This window comes from Neovison vison, chromosome 1 (genome assembly GCF_020171115.1).
Source record: "Neovison vison isolate M4711 chromosome 1, ASM_NN_V1, whole genome shotgun sequence".
Classification (NCBI taxonomy): domain Eukaryota; kingdom Metazoa; phylum Chordata; class Mammalia; order Carnivora; family Mustelidae; genus Neogale; species Neogale vison.
The window spans coordinates 197183952-197204339 of NC_058091.1; the positions used below are offsets into that span (position 1 = coordinate 197183952).

General features: G+C 39.0%; 1 pseudogene; it reads right to left on the bottom strand.

Annotated features, from left to right (window-relative positions):
- Positions 1 to 15273: 15273 nt before the first annotated feature.
- On the bottom strand, positions 15274 to 15852 carry LOC122918687 (annotated as a pseudogene).
- Between the last annotated feature and the right edge of the window lie 4536 nt (positions 15853 to 20388).

Genomic DNA, 20388 nt, shown 5'->3' on the forward strand with positions numbered 1-20388 from the left:
AATAAATAAATAAAATCTTAAAAAAAAACAGAACTGTACAATCATGTGGGATGGGCAGGGACTATCCATGGCTTTGGGAAACAGACTACTCTTATCCCTTCTTACTAGTTCCAATCATTCTTTCTTTTAAGGTGACATCATCCAGTCTCTTCTGTCACCAGGGAGATATAACGGATAGAAGCATGTTATAAGCCATTAATTTTAATTTTAGATATAACGTTGGTTCTGGTCCATAATCCCTTATCCACAACACTTAAAATTTAAAAGAAAACTAAAAAACTCTTTAACCTATTTGGCAGCAAAATCTGACCTATTGGGGAGAAGAGTTCACTCTCACATGTGGAAGAATTCTAAATAATTTAGATACTCTACCCCTCTGGGAGAGGAGCATAATTCCCCATTTCTTAACTATGGGTCATGCATAGTGACTTTCTTTCAGAAAGTAGAGAATGAAAAGGGAAGAAAAAAGTGTAACTTTATACTGGGAAATCTAACAAACACTAAAAGAGCCAGGTGAAGAAGGTCAACATTAACAGCAAAAAGTCATGTTAATAGTATGTACCCTTCAGATGTGATAAGAATGGCACTCTATTTCTGTGGTCTTTCTCCCCAAAATCCATAGCCCCAGTCTCATCTTCAACAGTCAGACAACCCCAACTGAAATGCAGTCTATAAAATACCTGAGCAGGACTCCTCAAACCATAAGGCTATGAAAAACAAGGGAAGTCTGAGAAACTATCACAGCCAGCAAGAGCTAATGAAGACATAAGTAACGGTTAAATGCAACGGAATGGCCTAGATGGAATCCAGGAACAGAAAGAGGACATTAGGTAAAAATTTTAAAAATCTGCACATGAAAAAGTGCTCCACATCACTCGGCATCAGGGAAATACAAATCAAAACCACAGTGAGATATCACCTCACACCAGTCAGAATGGCTAAAATTAACCAGTCAGGAAATGACAGATGTTGGTGAGGATGCAGAGAAAGAGGAAACCTCCTACACTGTTGGTGGGAATGCAAGCTGGTGCAGCCACTCTGGAAAACAGTATGGAGGGTCTTCAAAAAGTTGAAAATAGAGCTTCCCTACAACCCAGCAATTGCACTACTGGGTATTTACCCTAAAGATACAAATGTAGTGATCCGAAGGGGCACATGCACCCGAATGTTTATAGCAGCAATGTCCATAATAGCCAATAGCCAAACTATGTCCATCAACAGATGAATGGATAAAGAAGATGTGGTATATATATATATATATATATATATATATATACACACACACACACACACAATGGAATACTATGCAGCCATCAAAAACCCATTTGCAACCATGTGGATGGAACTAGAGGGTATTATGGTGAGCAAAATCAGTCAATAAGAGAAAGACAAATATCACATGACCTCTCTGATAAGAGAAATTTGAGAGGCAGGGCAGGGGGTTGTGGGGGATAGGGGAAAAAAATGAAACAAGATGGGATCAGGAGGGAGACAAATAATAAGAGACTCTTAATCTCACAAAACAAACTGAGGGGTGCTGGGGGCTTAGGGGTTGGGGATAGGGTGGTTGGGTCATGGACACTGGGGAGTATATGTGCTATGGTGAGTGTTGTGAAATGTGTAAGCCTGATGATTCACAGACCTGTACCCCTTGGGTAAATAATACACTATATGTTAATAAAAATAAAAAACAAAAATAAAAGGATTATTCACCACAAAAATTTAAGAAAATTTGAATTAAGTATGAACTTCAGTTAATAATAATGTATAATAATATTAGTGACAATAAAACTATGTTATTAGGAATTGACAAATGGGCCAGAGCAAGGTAAGATGATAACAATATGGAAAACTGGCTACAGGACATAGGGGAACTCTGTACTATCTTTGCAATCTTTCTGTAAATTTAAAACTATTCTAAAATATAGAAATTTATTTTTAAAAGATAGCCTGGATTAACATGGGACTATGTATGTTCTTTACTTATCATATGTATTTGCTCAACAGGTATTGATAGCAAACTAGTAATGAATTCAATAGTGTGGCCCTGCCTCAAATATTCCAGGTGTAATGTAATATATGATTTATGTATATACCTCTAAAATCCAAAAAAGTTCTTAATTCTGGAAACATCTGGGCCAAAGTTTTCAGATAAGAGAACACATACTGAAATACTATTAGCACTAATAATGGAATTAGTAATGCATTTCAGTTGTGTTGTGGCTTTAGCAAACATTTTCAGGTTAGTCTGAAACTCTATTCAAAGATTTAAATTAGTGATAAGAAATTATGTTTACTTTGTTTCATACAATTATATTTATATAATAATCTAATTATACCCTTAAAATCTAAAAGATAGGAATTATTACACAAATTTTTGAAGGGTGAAAATGAGCTCAGAAAGGTCAAATTGTTTGCAAGTCATATGACCAAGGGTCAGATATAAGGAACCCTCCCCTGACATTTTCAGGACTCAGTGTAAGAGTACAGACGAAAGTTCCCCAGCCCACTGCTCCACCCTCTCTTTCTTCCCACTCTGCCCCTACCCGTCAGGGTCCATTCCAGGAAAGGTTTGATTGCCCAACCAGCTGGTATCAGGCCCAGCAATCCCTGGGATTGTGTTCCCAGTTGCCTGGGCAAAGAATCCCGCAGTTCTAGAGCACAGGCACAGAGGTTTTAGGTGAGCATGTGTTCTTGGCCACTCAGATTTGTCTCTCTAGGAAGGAGGGCTATGACTATCAGAAGGTCAGAGTGAAGCCTTCAAAATGGGAATCTAGGGCTGGCCCCAAACTCCAGATCTAAGGGTTGTTAGGTTGGTTTTTAAACTCACATTTTCCTGACTCAAATGTTCATGTTCTTGCTACTATAATGTGTTGCCAAGGAAAAAAATATACCGAAGGACCATGATATCAACTTAACTGATTTCTGAAACACATAGTACTTGTGTTTCAAGTATCAAGGAGTATCAAAAAAGCATGTCTTATGGTCTAATATTTATATATAATACTCGAAAGACAGACTAGTTACAAGACACTCTGGTAATTCAAATTTCTAAGAAAAAAAAAAGAAATTCTAGATCTCTAAATCACAGAACTTTGATCTTTAAATACATTCATCAACAACTTTCTGTGTATCCTGGCAGCCTGTTTGGGGACTGGCTTCTGTCTAAGGGGCACAGGTTCTAATGGGAGCAAATCATTTCTCCCTACCAATGGGAAAGGGGAAAGACAGCCCAAACACTTTCCTTCCAAATTCAGAAGCCCCTTCTCTACAAAATATTCTTTAAGAATGAAAACAGCTGATTTTACACAGATTTTTTGCACTTGCCAGTTTCTCTGCTGAGTGGGTGTTATGTGGATGGTGGAGAGATATAATTAAAAGCTAGAGACTTGGAAAACTCTGGCAATTTAGATTGCACTGTCCTTTCCCAGTATTCACAGGAAGCATTTACTGTCCTTTCCCAGTATTCACAGGTGAAATATTCTCTCTTCACCTCCTTGGGTTGGCTCTGTACTTGTGTCTACCAGATGTGTTGGCAATGTTGATTCTTTCTCCCCACCAGATAGCTTCTTGAAAGCAAGGGCTGTCAGTCTTCATCTCTGGGAGTCCCCCCAAGCACAGGTACACTGCTCCCTGCCCGGAAATACTCCCATCTCCTGATAGAGACTAAGTGCCAGCTGGGAGGCCAGCAAGACTGGGAAAGTGCCACCAGCATAGGCACTCACTGGGTCGCCATCTGCCTGGGATCTAAGCTTTAAATGGTGGAGCTTGCATTCCTGCAGAGACTCTCCCCAGACCTTCCCTAGGCCACCAGTTCAGCTTTCTGCTCTTTTTATTTCCTGAGTGAACAAATTTATGCCAGTAAAGGCAAATACCATTTCCAATCATTGTGTCCAACTGAGGAGGCATATCTGCCCCTACTGACTTGTTGACATCTTACCTCTATTATTTTGGATGGCTTGCTTACAACAGGCAGTCTTTTCTAAGCCTTACACATAAACAAAGCCCTAGAACAAGTTAAAAGGCTTTCCCTCCCTCCTGGGACTGTCAGGAGAGCTCTGTGTTTCTTTACTCAGCTGTCCTTACACTCTACAAAAGGTCACCAGAATGCTAAAAGAGGCTGCTTGTCTTGCAAGGTCTCAGAAAAGGAGAACGTTATCTAGGACCCTCAAGAGCTTGAAGGCTGAGTATGGAAGTTTCTCCAGTCTTTACTGCCTTTAGGCCTTTAGAGCCTACCTTTTATCAAAGTTTTTTTTTTTTCCTTTTCCTCAATGTTGATCAATTAAGACTTAACCCTCAGTGAAGGAGGCATTTATTCTGTTTGTAGACCTGACATTTTACTCAGTGCCCTGCACAAAGAACGACAACACCTTTGACTGAAGCCATCTAAATGTTTCCTGGATCCTGATCACAGGATTCTACATAAATCCTACACACGCAGTTCCCTCTGCCTGGAGTTTTCAGGCATCTCCTTCCCCAACTCCTACCAAACAGCACAACTGACTCTTTCTCATTCATTAATTCTCATTTCCTGAATGGTCATCCTTGTTGAGCTATCTAAATAGCATCTCTACAACTGCCACCTCCCCCCATTATCCTTTAAGGACCCAGTTTCATAATTCTGTATTTTATTCATTTACTAGCATAACCAGGTTGAAGGAACCTGAAGCAGTATGGCGTGAACTGAAAGCGATTTATCCTCTTCCACTTCTGCTCCTTTAGATCTGCTCAACTTCGTATGTTCTTCCCTGTCACTAAATGAAAATATCCCACCAATCCCAAAACAAATCCTTGTCACTTCCCAGTCATAAACAAATAGTCCCTTTTCTTGGGTGATTTTCTTGGGTGATCAAGACTCCAGACTTGAAATAATCGACAATATCTCCCCTCTGCCAGCTTAGATTTGCTTTAGTCTTAGAAGCTTATCAGGGGAGGCAGCCTAGTCAGCTTTCTCACTTCACTTCTTCCCATCTCAGACCCTCCGAGATTAGGGCAGGGGATGGAGGAGAGGAGGGGAAGACAGATCTAATTTGTCAGATACGGCTGTAATCTGGGGTTGGTGCCTCTGCACTTGGCAGACCCAAGCTTCCAGAACCTGCTGTTCCTGGGATTTTCAGAGACTCCCATCATAGTAGATGTCTTACCCACAGCTGCCTCACTAAGCAAGGCTCCTTCTGGTTGGTCCCTTAAAAATTTCTCCCTCGTTCTCATTTAGCTGTTCCATTGCAGAGTCACGTCTTTTTTCCAGAATCACCTCAATCCTATGGTCCTCCTTGTCAAGTTATGTTCAACATGACCCAGTCTGCTCTTTTCTGAGTCATTTCTTATCAGTGAACTTTAAAAGTGCTGGCCAATCCCAGTGCATCCATCTCGTCTCTGCTGCCCTATCATAGCCCACTGCTACCCTTACTCGCTAGCCTCTGCCTTAAAATGCCTCAGATATCAGTCCCGAAGTCCCCCCAAATCCAGGAAACACAAAATAGTGCTCTCTCTGAGTGGTTCCCTAGAAGCCTCATCCCAACTAGGTCTGAATGAGGGGCATATAGAGCTCCTTCCTGAAGTGAGGAGAACCATAAAGCACAGTGACAACTCTCCTCAAAGAAACCCAATCAGTACTTGAAACTCCAAGTACACCAAGCCTTCTCTTCAATGCCCTGAAGGTGGATGATGGGTTCAGGCTAGCAAAACCAGTTCTGAGGTACCCTGTTTGCAAATCCCGAAGAGGTAGTCTAGCACTTCAATTTAAAAAGCCAAGGAACTTAACACCTACTGCTTTGTTCTTTGGTGCCTTAGCCGAAACTGAGACAGAAATATCCTGTTTCTCTTGTTTGTGGTCAGTCTTCCCCATTAAGCTATAAACTCCAGAGAGGGAGGGACCTTAGCTGTTTTATTCATGGATGTATCAGCACAGTCTAGCAGCATGCCTTATGTAGCTTCCGGGTGGGTGCTTAATACATGTTTCTTGAAATAATGAATATATAATAAAATGAAGATGGTAATGATACAAATATCATTTTACTGAAAAATCAAAAAAGTTAGAGACTTTCATATTAATCAGTAAAATATTTGATCTCAAAATAAAATATTTGATCTTGTGATTCCATACCTTGAAAGAACCTCCTGAAAGACCTTAGTCTTAATCTTAGACTACAGTTTTCATTTTAAGCCAAAAAGTGCCTGAGGCACAGACAACAAATGCTTACACAAGAGTTAACAGATTGGATGCCGGCTGATGATGCTAATATCAATTCTTTGTCTAGACACGCAATGCCAGTTCTGCTGACACATTCTTCCAGAGCTTTTCTGCAGGATGTGAAACTGGCCTCTGGCTCAGTGATATTCAGAAATAAGCTTGAACTCTGCAGAGAAAATGCTTCAAAGGGACTCCGACCCACCCCCCACCAGACTCTGACCTTGATGAGATTTACCAAGCTCTCTTCCACAAGGGCAGGTGGTAAAATAGGGAGGCACCACTATATTTTATTGAGGCTGATACCAGGCTCTTCTTGTCACTTGGCAAAAGAGTGGGAGGAGACAAAGAAGCTGAAGAAGCAAATTCCCTAAGATCCATTCCATGGTAAGCCAACCAAGTGCATGCGGATGAGAGTGTATACAAGGATTCTACCAAAATAGCCTAGCCAACACCTCCCCACGCAATGATTTCTTCTATCCATCAGTAGGTAGGAGGAGGTGGTTTAGAGTTTGGCCTCCAGCTCTGGGAAGAATGGAAAGCAGGGTTGGGGAGAAAAGAGAGCCTGGCCTTACAAGTTTGTGCCTGCTGTGCACACTCAGCCTCCTCTCAGTCAAGCTTCCCTCTGCAATTCCCTTCTGAGTGCTTCACCAGAGCTGATGACAGAAGATTCCAGATGCCAAGTCAGAACCCGAAGAAACTGTCTCGCATAGAAATTGCATTTAAACCCCTCAGACTGTTTTTCAGACCCCTCAGACTGTTTTTCAGACCCCTCAGACTGTTTTTCAGAGTCCATAGTCTCTCATGGTTCACCTCCCCTTCCAATTTGAAGTGGCGGGGGGGTGGGAGGTTGGGGTACTAGGTGGTGGGTATTATAGGGGCACGGCTTGCATGGAGCACTGGGTGTGGTGAAAAAATAATGAATAATGTTTTTCTGAAAATAAATAAATTGGAAAAAAAATAAAATTAAAAAAAAAAGAAATTGCATTTAAAAAGAAATCTTCAAAACAATGGGAATTTTGGTTAAATTAAGACTCACCTAAGGAAGATTAGGAAGCTAACACAAATAATAACAGTGACAAAATTCTGCACTAGAAGTTTAGACCTTAGGAAACATCTATGTTGATGCCTCATATTTTACAAGTGAAGACTCTGAGGTTCTTGAGAGGTTAAGTGATATGACCAAGGTGATACAGCTTTCAGTGGAACCTGTTTCTTCCCACTGTAGTGTCCTGCCCTTTCCAATACATTATGTAGCCTTCTGTGTATAATGACCAAGCCCTTCTTCGCTCATTTCAGGTAGAGTAGGAGATTGCAGCTACACTTCTGAAATGGATCAGATAATTTAAATAGTCTCCAATGTAACTGTACCTCATGCTGCTGTGCTAGCAAATATTAAAATAAGATGGTATCTTTGGCTCCAGAAATTTAACTTCAGAGTTACACAAGTTGCTTTGGCTTGAGCATTTAAACTAAAGTTGAATCCTAACTCTGACCCTGACTCACCAGGATGCTTTGGACTAGTCACAAAATTGTCTCAGTTTCTTCATCTGTTCAGTGGGAAGAGTAATGCTGATCTGTCACTTGTTAATTTAAGGAAGCTGCTCGTCTAGTAGCTACTAAATAACTATGTGTATGTGCTTGTGGTGGTGGTGGGGGGGGGATCCTATAAAGGATTCTAAGTATGGACTGAGACCATATGATGAAGGCATCAATATATATAACTCAGATGCTTTCTAATAACTGTGACATATAGAATTTTAGTTTCCCAAACTAAGACAGGAGACTGCTACCAGTCTAACATGTTTCTACAAAGAACCACCTCATCATCATATTGTTTCACAATATCAGAGACGTTAATTAAGCCTGTAGAATTTAAGTAACAAAACTGAAATGAAAATTTGCCTCAAAGCTACTTAGACTGAACATAAAGCATATTCCAAAGGTTTTATCTGCCAAATAAGGTCTTTCCATCAGCAGAGGAAAACAGGAATTGCTTTCCCATGACCAAAGAGTCGTTATGTGCCTGGGAATCCTGTTCACCAGTATCAATTTTTGTGGAAGCACCAAAAAAAAAAAAAAATTCCAGCCAGAAGTAGGCAACAGCAGTACAAGAGAATATAGTGAATAAATTAAATCTAAATTGTGCTTTGTTTCACACCGACAATATTCTGTACCATGTTCTCTATCTACCACTTAGCTAACAGTGGATCTTACATGGATGAGATAAAAATAAATTTCATTCCTTTATTTTCAAAAATGCTCAAAGTCCTGATACTACCTCATTGCCAATGGACAAAATCTGTCTAGTCTCCAGCAGCATAAATAATCACTTTAAAATTACCTCCTGTGCTTGGCAAAATCAGCAAAGGAAAAGAAATGGTATCTTATTTAACTAATCCTTTTTAAAAAAATACTTAATTAATTTATTTGACAGAGAAAGAGAGCACAAGCAGGGGGAATGGCAGGTGGAGGGAGAGGGAGAAGCAGGTTCTCTGTCAAGTGGGGAGCCTGATATGGAGATCAATCCCAGGACCTGATGTGGGATCAATCCTGGGAGCCATCCCAGGACCCTGGGATGATGACCTGAGCCAAATGTAGAGGCGTAACCAACTGAGCTTCCTAGGCACTCAGTTATTTAATTAATTAATCCTTATTTAATTAATCCTTAACAGAACAACCAAAATGGCTTGATAACAAGGGTTTACCCAATTATTTGTAACAGACAAAAAAGTTTTCACAACAGATTTTTCTTTTGAGATACCAATGTTATTAGGTACTCTGTTTAATGCCACCCAGAAAATTAGGATGAAAATAAACAAACAAAAAACTACTCAGAGAAGAAAATAAATATTTTGAAAGTAATAACAACATTTGAATAATTACAAGCAGAGGTATATATATGGGTTTGAGGACTCACAGGATTCTTTCTACTTCCTGTTTGACCTAATCAAAGAATATGGGACACTGAAGTTAGTTAGATGCTATAGCAGAGATAGTTAGGGCTTACTATCTCTGTCCCCCTATATTTCCCAGCTTCCTTTTCACTTAGGTTGAGGTCATGCACCAATGGGTGCACGTTCAGACCAACGGACTCTGAGAAGAGGTAACCTGTGTCACTTCTAGGCTGGGGCAGTTAAGAGTTGGTATGCCTTCTTTATTTCTCTTTTCCCTTCCCTGCCTCAGCAACAATGAGCAGCACATGTTCCAAATACTATAGCACCTACAGAGGAATGTTACTGACTCATATTGAGCTTTACATACATAAGAATAAACTTTTGTTATGTTAAAGTAAAGGGATTTCAGGGGTTGATGTTGTGGCTCTAGGATTAATAACCCTGACAAACATAAATGCCCTATGTTAACATGTTCATGATGGCCTGAAACTTAAATTTATACTACTGACACTAGGCTTTGAAAAACACCATTGGAGGAAAAACAATATATTTCCTTCTTTTTTCTTTTTCTTCTTGCTCTTTCTGGCCCTGCACAGTCAAAGGCAGTGGTTCTCAAAGTGTGGTTCCCAAGACCATCAGCATCAGTATCGTCGGAGAGTTTCTTAGAAATTCTAATTTCCAGACCCTCCCCCAAGCTCACTTAATCAGAGCCTCTGGGAATGCAGCCCAGCAACCTGGTTTTAACACACCCTCCTAGTAATTCCAATGAACACTTGAGTTTGAGAACCAGTGGCCAAAGGTAACCTTCCCCTGAGTCCACTTGAATGTGATCATCATGCAGCTAATTTTCCCCTTTATAGACTATGCATTCAGGAGACCTAATGCTGAATTTCCTAGGCTTTTTATGCCTCTCTTTTTTTCAAGCATCAGCTTTCATATTGATTAGCTATAAACAAGTTTACTATCATAGATTAAAGATAACTGTAAAATCTTTGTCATAGCCTCCACTGAGAAGTGGTCTTATTTCCTCACCCCCCCCTCGAATATAAGTTGGGCCTGTGACTGCTCTGACCAATAGAATGCAAGGGAAGTGAAGCTGTGCAATTTTCAGGCTGGGCTTTAAGGGGACTGGCAGCTTCCACTTCCTGCCTCTTGAAACCTAACAGCCATGCTACAGGGAAGCTTAAGCAGCCATAGGAAGAAGCATAGGAGGTCTTGAGGAATCAAGACACCTAGCAGACAGTCCCTGCTGAGTTCACTGAGGATGGTTAGCATCAATGGTCCACTACCAAAGTATGCCATCTTGATGCTCAGGACCAGGTAGGTGCCAAGACGGCTGCATCCCCAAGTGACCTCATGTGAATCAGAAGGACTCAGCTGAACCTAATTAGTCCAGGGAATGAGGAGATATGATAAAATCAATGTTGTTTTAATCCACCAAATTTGGGGGAAGAGGAAAGTTATGTAGCAATAAAGAATCAAAACGTTCAGTTTCAATGTTTTTGAAAAGTACTATCAGAGTCAAATTTCAACAGGAACTGTTTAACCAAAATTCTGTCTTGAACAAACCAACTCCTTGGATCCCCATAATGCCATTTTCCTAATATTTCCTTCTCTTTTGGCTTAGCTCCAATAATAGCCATAAGTAGTTTCCTCATGCTCAATTCTGAAAGCTATCAATAATTTCTCTACTAACTACCCAAGAGGGTTCAAATTGAAATCTGAGTCTTTTGTCTCCCATATCCTCAACTATCAAGGAGAAAGAAAAGGAAATAGAAGCCATAGGCTTATAGCCTCATCAGAGGATTTCAATAAAGTTTAGTTGGGGGAGAAGTCAGACTTTGTAACCCAAATAAAAATCTTCCTTTCCACATTCACCCCAAATGTAGTAATCAAATAAGATTAGAACCTGGTTACCAGAAAGTGTAAAGCTACAAAAATCCTAGTTTTGAATTTCTTGTTGAAAGAGACACTTGCAAAATGAAGGAAAACTAATATTATGCGTTCATATCTACTAACTGATGGCTAAAAACAGGGTCAACTGGTTGACTTTTATAGATACCTAACAGAATTTAGGAATGAATGATTTAAAGCTTAGAGTCAAAAACTAACCATTTAAAGTATAAGTACATTCCCAGAAGCTGTAAGTAACAAAGGACCAATCTTGCAAAGAAATTGCACCCCAAAAATGATGCTGGGCAGTAAGCCCTTAGACAGTAAGCAGCCTATCTTTGGTTCTCTATCCTCATGATCCCACACAATGTTTGACATATAGAAAATGTCCAGTAGGTGTTTGTGAATGAATGAATGAATGAATGAGAGTCACGGCAAAGGAAGAAGCAAAAAAGAACAAAGTGAGAGGAAGGAATGATAGGAAGACATTTCACATATAAATCCTTCCAGGAGCAGACACCACTGAATTTTTCAAAGGTGCTTTCTCAACTTCAGAGTTCTAATACATAAGCAATTGGAATATAAACCTTGGTCAGCACATGTAAAGAGCAGCAGCCAAACAGGCCCTGCAGCTTTGAGCTCCTCAAGACAAGTCAGGCCCAGGCAGAGGAGAAACAAGGTTTACAGCACCTTAAAAGGACTGAAAGAAAGGGAAGTTCTCATACCCCTTCTGGCCAGTCCCTCACATCTTTAAGAGAAAGGAGTTGGTAATCATGTCATAATAAGAGGAGTTACCTGCAATTAAGAGGAAGTCAATTCTATATGTAAAGAAGCCTCTCTCTACCTGGAACTTGTAACACACCGAAATTCCTGATGCTAACATTCAAACATTAAAATTTCCACTAGAAGGGACAAATTTTCACATAGGGCAATAGTCATGTGCTAACCGTCATGGTTGATGTTTGCTGGCTATTAAAATACCTGTAAGTTTTGTTCTAATTTCTTTTCATTATTTAATTTTATATAAGCAAATTATTTAAGTTATTGTTCATTTTCTTACCCTCATCCTCAAAGGTCATCCTATCAAGTATATGTATATAAGCAAACAGCCCCCAATATGCTTGATCACCTAATATTTTCCTAATACCTTCAGAAATACAAATGAGTTTCAATTCACCAATAAGCAAAAATTTAAAAATAATCTTTCGATAAGTCAAACTCAAAATCGTTCTGTTTTCTGACAGTATCCAAACCAAGGCCCACAAACACTTTAGGTTATATATATTTGCCACATTTCACAATACATAAAATCAAAAAGTCAAACTGTGGGCCTGCGGGCACCTGGGTGGCTCAGTTGGTTAGGCAACTGCCTTCAGTTCAGCTCAGGTCCTGATCCTGGAGTCTCAGGATTGAGTCCCACATCGGGTTCCCTGCTCAGCAGGGAGTCTGCCTCTCCTTCTGACCTCTCCCCTCTCTTGTTCTCTCTCATTCTTTCTCTCTCTCCAATAAATAAAACCTTTTAAAAAAAATTGTGGACCTGCAAGAAGATGTTTCTTACTAGCTAGTTCAAAACATTTCACAGATAGAAAAAGTCTGAGGTCTGTAGAACTGAAGTAACTTAACCTTGTTAGAGTAAGAGGCTGCCAAAGCACCACTGTTGATGGACAGATTCATCCATTCAGTTGTCATGCATTGAGCAGGCAGCTGGGGCTAGGCACTCTACCTACCCTTGGAGTACAAGGATGAAAATGAAGTCACTCTGTTATTCTCTTACACATATTACCTAGGTATACATCCAATTATTTCCTTTGGTATGCATTGAATTGCATTATTTTCATTTACAGCAATTTACCTTTAAATCATGATGATATCTTTATTGGCACATGGGGCAAATCACATTCTATTTTTTATGGAAACTCAGACTCTGTAATGTTGACTGATATTCCCAAGTGACTCAGTGGCACCAGAGTGTCAAACTTCAGGGTCTCTACTTAATTCAACTGAATCATACTGTCTCTTAGAAATAGATCTCCTTTTGGATGTCTGATTGGATTGGAGTAGGTAATAATACAGTAACCAGCAAGCATCAAGAGCCAATTAGTACATGCCTTATGAAGGTGTTTCGATGTGCTTCATTTTGAAAGAGGAATGAGAGGTTGCCAAATTTCAGACAAGTCATGTTTGCTCCTGTACTTGAACTGAACGATACAAAATTTTCTTGGGTAAATTTTTAATCTTTTCCTGGCTGCAACTCTACCACATCTCTTCCCATGTCAATGCATTAAAGGATATGCAGTCGAAAGCTCGCTTTGGGCTTCAGGAGAAGAAAATAAATTCAATGACAAGTAAAAACAGGAAGTGCCATCCTAGGATAATTTAACATTCACAGTTTTTGAAGTCTGTTAAGAAACTCACATTCCCACAGTCTGCTCAGAGAAAAATACTATCTCTTTGCTTAATCTGGCTTTTATGCTGTATCTGTAAAACATGGAGTAAACTGATCTGGCAATTTTATGCTCAATTTAGTCAGTGTAAACAATGACGTGCACAATTCAAGTTCCAAAACATAATATGATATAGCCAATTGGGGTGTTTACATTGACCAAATTAACTAGATTATTGCTAAATCATTTCCCTTTGTTCTTTGTGAGTATTCTTCTAAACATGGGAATTTATGAGATGTACCTGTAGTCACAGAGGGAACAAACATTTAATTATTCAAGTGGTTAAATTTTGAATGTACACCCCCTCCAAAAAATAACTTAGCTTTGGGGCACCTGGGTGGCTCAGTCGTTAAGCGTCTGCCTTCTGCTCGGGTTGAGATCCCAGGGTCCTGGGATCGAGCCCCACATCAGGCTCGGGGAGCCTACTTCCTCCTCTCTCTCTACCTGCCTCTCTGCTTACTTGTGATCTCTGTCTGTCAAATAAATAAATAAAATCTTTTTTAAAAAAAAAAAAAAGCAACTCAGCTTATAAATTGCCCTGATGCCCGTGGCAATTACTCTCTTACACAGCCTTCTAACATGAGTACACACGGCCCCCTGGCCCTGCCTAATGTGGCCAAAACCACATGCACCCAGGTCACGGGCTGTAAGAGAACAGAACTCATCTAACACAAGCCACTGCCTCCTTTAATAACTAGAATTCATCTGCACAAACTGCTTGGCCTCTTAGGAGGGCACAGAATAAATCAACAATATCAAAATCAACAAGACTATCCATAGCTGTAGAGATGCAAGCTTTGGCAAGATCAAACATTTTTAAGAACATCTGGTTAGGCAGTCTGGGTTGCAGGTTGGGTAGCTGCTATTGCTTCTTCAGGTAGATCAGTTTATACTCTACCTGGGAATGGATAAAGAGCAGTACTCTTCCTATTTCACATTAATCAAATCACCTTTTCTGGAGAAAAAGATGAACTCTATACTGGTGGCCACATAGACGCTATTGTGATGTGTCTATGCTATTGGAATGGAGAGTGGGTCTAATTGAAGAATCTTAACCAGCAATGGAGATTCAGTTGCTAGATCTTCAACCTTTTGAAGAGCAGCCAGAAATTCAAATTTTTATTACAAATTCTCCTGATTTATTTTAACTTCAAGAGACCAAACAAACAGGTCTGTACTTAGTTTGGCCCAATGACCACTGGTTCAAGGTGTCTTATATACACAGGGGTTTTCATTTATTTCATATTTAATATACTGAATATATACTTATCTGATGATTCTTATATATTTATGATTATCTCAGTATTAGGTTTTTTTATTTTTTATAAAAATTATTCATTTACTCTAAAGGGCAACACAGACAAAATGCCATATAAACACAAAGGAAGCGATGCGGCAAGGAGATACTGTTGGACTTTGGATCTGAGGCTCAAAAGCAACATAATTCAAGTTCTGAGAAGAAAGAGGCAAAAGAGCCAGGAGGGAGGCTGGCTGGAGGCTAAGAATAGTTCTCCCTAAACTGTGTGAAGCATGCCTATATCTGCAAGGAAAGGAAACAAATTCCTCAGGGCTCATCAAAGTATAAAATTCATAATTTTATAGCAGTTGAAATACTGACATGAATATTAAAATAAAAGCAAGTTTTGCATAACAATCAAAAATACGCAAGACTGAAGGAAGAGACCCTGTATGAGAAACTGGGCCACCCGGTAGTGGAAGCTGCATCCCAGTGGCAGAGATGGAAAAGGTTACCTGCCCAACTCTCCCCACTTGTCTAGTAATTATACATGGCAATGTTTGATTTGCAAAAATGCTGTAAACAAGTTCTTGCCAAACCAATCCCTTTCTTCTAATGGTGGCACATGGTGACTGCGTATAAAGGTGTGAATTTCTTGGCTTGTGCTCAAACCCTCTTCTTGTAGCCCACTTTGTTTTGGCCATAAATTGTGTGGGCCTCTGCTTGGGCTGAGTCCTGGATATTTGGTTAATTTAAAAGTTCCTGTATTCCTAACAAGATCTGCTTAATTGTGACGGCTGGCCTCCAGTCCTTTTCCTTCTCAAGGATGGACAGGCCCACTGTGCCTAACGGGTACATATTTGGATGAAACAGTAGTGGCTAAAATTGGCATTTTGGGGGTGAGGATGGATAGTGGTCCCTGAAAAGCATCCACAGTCTAAACAAGCCTCTTTCCTATGGCATCTCTTCCTTGCCTGGAATGGCATATTCTCAGGTCATGAGGTTCATCCTGCTTCCGGGGTTTTTTGTTGGGACAGCCACCAAGTCAAATGGTGGTCCTTTCTCCAGGCAGAGTCTGCTGAGGGAGATATCTGACAAATTCAATGTCCCCCGGGCGGCTGTGGCCAGGCAAGCAAGGCAAGTGAGGAGGACAAGGCTGGTGAGTCTGACAAGGCTGGCAGTGGAGGTCATACTCCCTTTGTCTTGGGACTTCCCTCTGCAGCCTACCCCCCACATGGCCCTGATTATCCCAATATTGGTTCAATTCTACACAACTTTCTTGAATCAACTGGCTATAGTCCCACCTATGGGACTATAGAAGACACCTATGAATAGGCTAACATTTCTTACATCAAAAAGACACAGTGGGGAAAAATCAGGAAGATATGTTGTAATAGAGGAGTGTATTCAGGATAAATGGGGTGAATTTAGGAGGTTAAAGATGGCAAATGAAGTTGAAAAGACCAGGTAGCAAAGGCCTTATATGCCCATGGTGATATGGATACCAGCAGCTACTGTGTACTAAACACATAAAATGCAGCAAACCCTGTACTTGTATTCTGTATACATGACCCAGTTTAATTCTCATTCCATCCTTTAAGGGGAAGGGACTATTATTATCTGCATTTCACAGATGAGGAAACTAAAGTTTAGAATGTTCAAGTAAACTGCCCATGAACATGGCCGTATATGGCAAAGTCAGAATCTGGGCTCACAACCTCTATCTCATTCCAAAACCTATGTTTTCAACCACTATGATATTGCTAAGGAATTTGGATTTCAGCCTGTAAGTAATGGAAAACAAATGAAGAATCATAGGCCCACATTATCCTATTCTGTCCTAACCTTCTGTGAGCTAAATAATGAAAAATATGATTACTCTTTTATATCTGGAAAGATCAAAAAAAGGATAAGCAATTTAAAGCAAGGGAAACAGTGGGCTCCTATCATACCAACAGCTCAGCTTCTAGTCCAACTAATGCTGCTTTCATATGGTTGGCAAATACTACTTTTCAAACATTTGGTATGCTTTCAATAACCATACTTCTTCAAATTCAGAAATTCCAAGAGCACATTCCCAGTTAAATCCTCTTCTCAGCAGAACTTTAGCTATTTCAGCCAAGTCGTTCCTAATTTGTGATGTAAATCTGAGATTTACAAAATAACTACTATGACAAAGGACAGAAGTCATTGACTTCTGACCCGTACCAACTCTGTGTATAGGACATACAAATCCCACTTGAATGCCATCGTGAACTACTAGTATACTAAGAATTTTATATACTAGTAACTTAATATTCCTTGTGTTGATTTATAATTGCTGTAAAGCATTTAGGTACTCAACTTTCCAGGTTATAACCACAACATTTTATTCATGTGTGTGAAAGTTTGTCTCCATCAAGTTTCCCTGGAACAAAAATTAACACCACTGTTATTATCCAGGTCAAGGTTAGTAATTAAAAAAAGATTACTTATTTATACAGTGATATAACATGGCTGAACCAAAAATATGACCAAGATATTTCTCTGCTCATAGAGGAAAGCAGCTGTATAAATGGAACTATATTCTAGTCACTTTTGTTCCTCAGATATGTCACACAGCTGGAGAGTGTGATGCTAATGTTTTCCAGAATGAAAAAAGCGAGTAAATTTTTCCATAAAAGAAAAAGATAGTGGCAACCACTTGTTCCACGCTTACAAATATGAGGAAGGAATAATACACTGACTTTTTCATAAAAGGAAATTGAAGCTCAGAGAGGTAAAAGAACTTTTCCAAGTACAAAAAATTAGGAAGTGGTAATCCCTAGAAATTGAGTCCAGAAAAATTCTAAGTCTATGAGTTTGACCACGTCAAAGTCTTACATATTAGAGAGAAAAAGAAAGAAAGAATGGAAGAATCAAGTGATACAAAGAAACTCATGGTTTATCTGAGACTTCATATTTGAAAATGTTGGGAAACAAGTATAAAATGTATATGAAAAGTGATAGAACAAAATGTAAAGACAAATTATAGAATGGTGATATTTGCAAAATCATGACAAACAGAAAACTAGAAATAGAAGGGAAATTCCTCAAACTGATAAACAACCTCAACAAAATATCTACTACTAACAGCATACTTACTGGAAAGAAAATGGATTTTTTTCTCCCTTAGATCCTGAATAAGATGAGAATGCCCCATTTTACCACTTCTAGTTATCAGTGTACTAGAAGTTCTAACTAGTATAATCAGACAAGCTAAAAAATGGGCAATTTTGAAAAGACACCTCACCAAAGATGGCAAATAAGTGTATGAAATATACTCAACATCCTTTATCATTAGGGAATTGCAAATTAACACAAAAATGAGATGCCTCTGCATACCTATCAGAATGGTTAACATCCAAAAAATGAGCTGAGTGTGAGGGGCAGCTCAAAAATGATGAAATCAGGCCAAAGACATTACTGGCACAGCCATTCTTTCCAAAGGAACCCATATCTCATGGGATCTCAGAGTTCTCAGAGAAGTCAGCAGGTGAATTCTAGGATGACAAACACCTGGGCTCCTTCCTTTCTTCGCCTTAACCCTTGGCAACCCACTGATCTTTCTCCCATCTCCATAGTTTCATCTTCTCTGGATGAACGAATTGGAATCATACGGTGTGTAACGTTTTTATGTAGCTTCTTTCAGTTAGTAATATTGCATTTAAGGTTCCTCACTGTGTCTCCTCATAGCTTGATAGCTCATTTCTTTTTATTGCTGAGTAACATTACATTGCCTGACTGTACCCCATTTTATGTATCTTTGTAACTATTGAAGGACATCCCAGGTGCTTCCACATTTGGACAGTTTTGAATAAAGCTGCTATTAACATTTAAAAAAATTCAAAACATTGACAATATCACTTGCTGACAAGGATACAAAGCAACACAAATTCTCATTCGGTAGAGGTTACAGCTAGTTTAGAAGACATTCTGGTAACTTCTTACAAAACTAAATCTTGTTTTGTCATATGATCCAATAACTGTATTCCTAGGTATTTACCTAAATGTAAACTTATATTCATATAAAGCCTGCACCTTAATGTTTATACAGCTGTATTCATAATTACCAAAAACTGGAAGTCACCAAGAAATTCTCTAGTAAGTGCATGGATAAGTGAACTATGATGTGTCCATATAATGAAATATTAAGTTATTTTAAAGAGATATTATCTATAAAACTATAACTATAAAACTACATGTATCAGTCTTAACTACCTATTGTTAAATAAAAGAAATCGGTCTGAAAGGGCTGTGTAAGGTATCTAAATACATTCCAATTCTGTCACAGTCTAAAATAAAAAACTAGTGAGATTGTAAAAAGATCAGTAGTTATGGAGGGGAAAAGAGTTAATAAGGGTTGAATAAGCACCAGGGGTATTTGAGGGCATTAAAACTATTCTATATGTTACTGTAATGGAGGACACATGACACTATGAATTTGTAAAAACACATAGCCTTTTATAGCAAAGAATGAACCTCAATGTACACAAATTTTAAAAACATTATTTAGGAGGTCAGCGAATTTAGGATGGAATAGAGAATGTAACAAAACAATCTAATCATATTACAAATATCTGAAACTACAGAAGGAAACAGGGCAAAGGTCCTGACCTAAGTAACTGGAAATGGGTAGATTCTACTAAGACAGAGGCAAAACAAAACAAATACTGGCATAAGTACTGAAGTCGTGCTGGTAATGTTCTCTCTCCTGGGGTAAGTACATGTTAACAATTTTGATGCCACAATATATAATGGTAAATTTTTTAAAAAATGTATGGAGTTGGTGGGAGCCAGGTTTCTCATTGTTGGAGTGGGAGATTACAAATAAATAAGAGAAGGAAACAGAATGAGCCATGTGCTAATGGACTAGAATTGGAAACATCAGTAGAACTTGGGTGTAGTATAATATAGATACAAAGGGTTATATATAGAAAAAATTCTTCATATACCTATATACATACATTTTTCATACTACTCTCAGCGAATACCATAGCAACAGCATACTTAATGTCCAGATGTTATTTTCTAATATTATTGTCCTGTAATAGGAACCAGGGTCCCTTAGAGAAGTGGCTGATTCTAGGACTGGAGCAAGAAATATACCAGATGAGTCTGGAACATCTTGTAGTACCTGTAAAGAAGTACTAAAAAAAAAAAAAAAAAATTTAAAAAGCACAATGACAGGAGTATGAATAAATAAAGGAATAAAGGAAGGAAAGAGACAAATGCCTCTTGCAGAATTACACATAATCTACATAGATACTGTACCCTCAAAAGAGGTGGAGCATAACTCCCCAACTCCTTGAATGTTTGGGCTGCACACAGTAACTTTCTTTCCTAGTATGGTAGTATGGAAAATGGGAGTGGCAAGGGGAGAATAACTTGATAGTGAAGAAATACAATACTACCACAGCCAAGTGATTAAAGTGATTACGAATAACAAGTACTGTTGCTGGAATGTACTTGTGAAATGATCCAATGAAAATGGCACTTTATTAACTATGGAGAACAAGCTGATGGTTACCTCAGGGAGGTGGTTGGGAGGTTGGGTGAAATAGAGATGGGGATTAAGGAAGGTACCTATTGTGATGAGCCCCAAGTGTTGTATGTAAGTGATGAATCACTACACTTTACACCTGAAACTAATATTACACTCTGTTGACTAACAGGGATTTAAGTAAAAACTTGGAAAAATGGTATTTT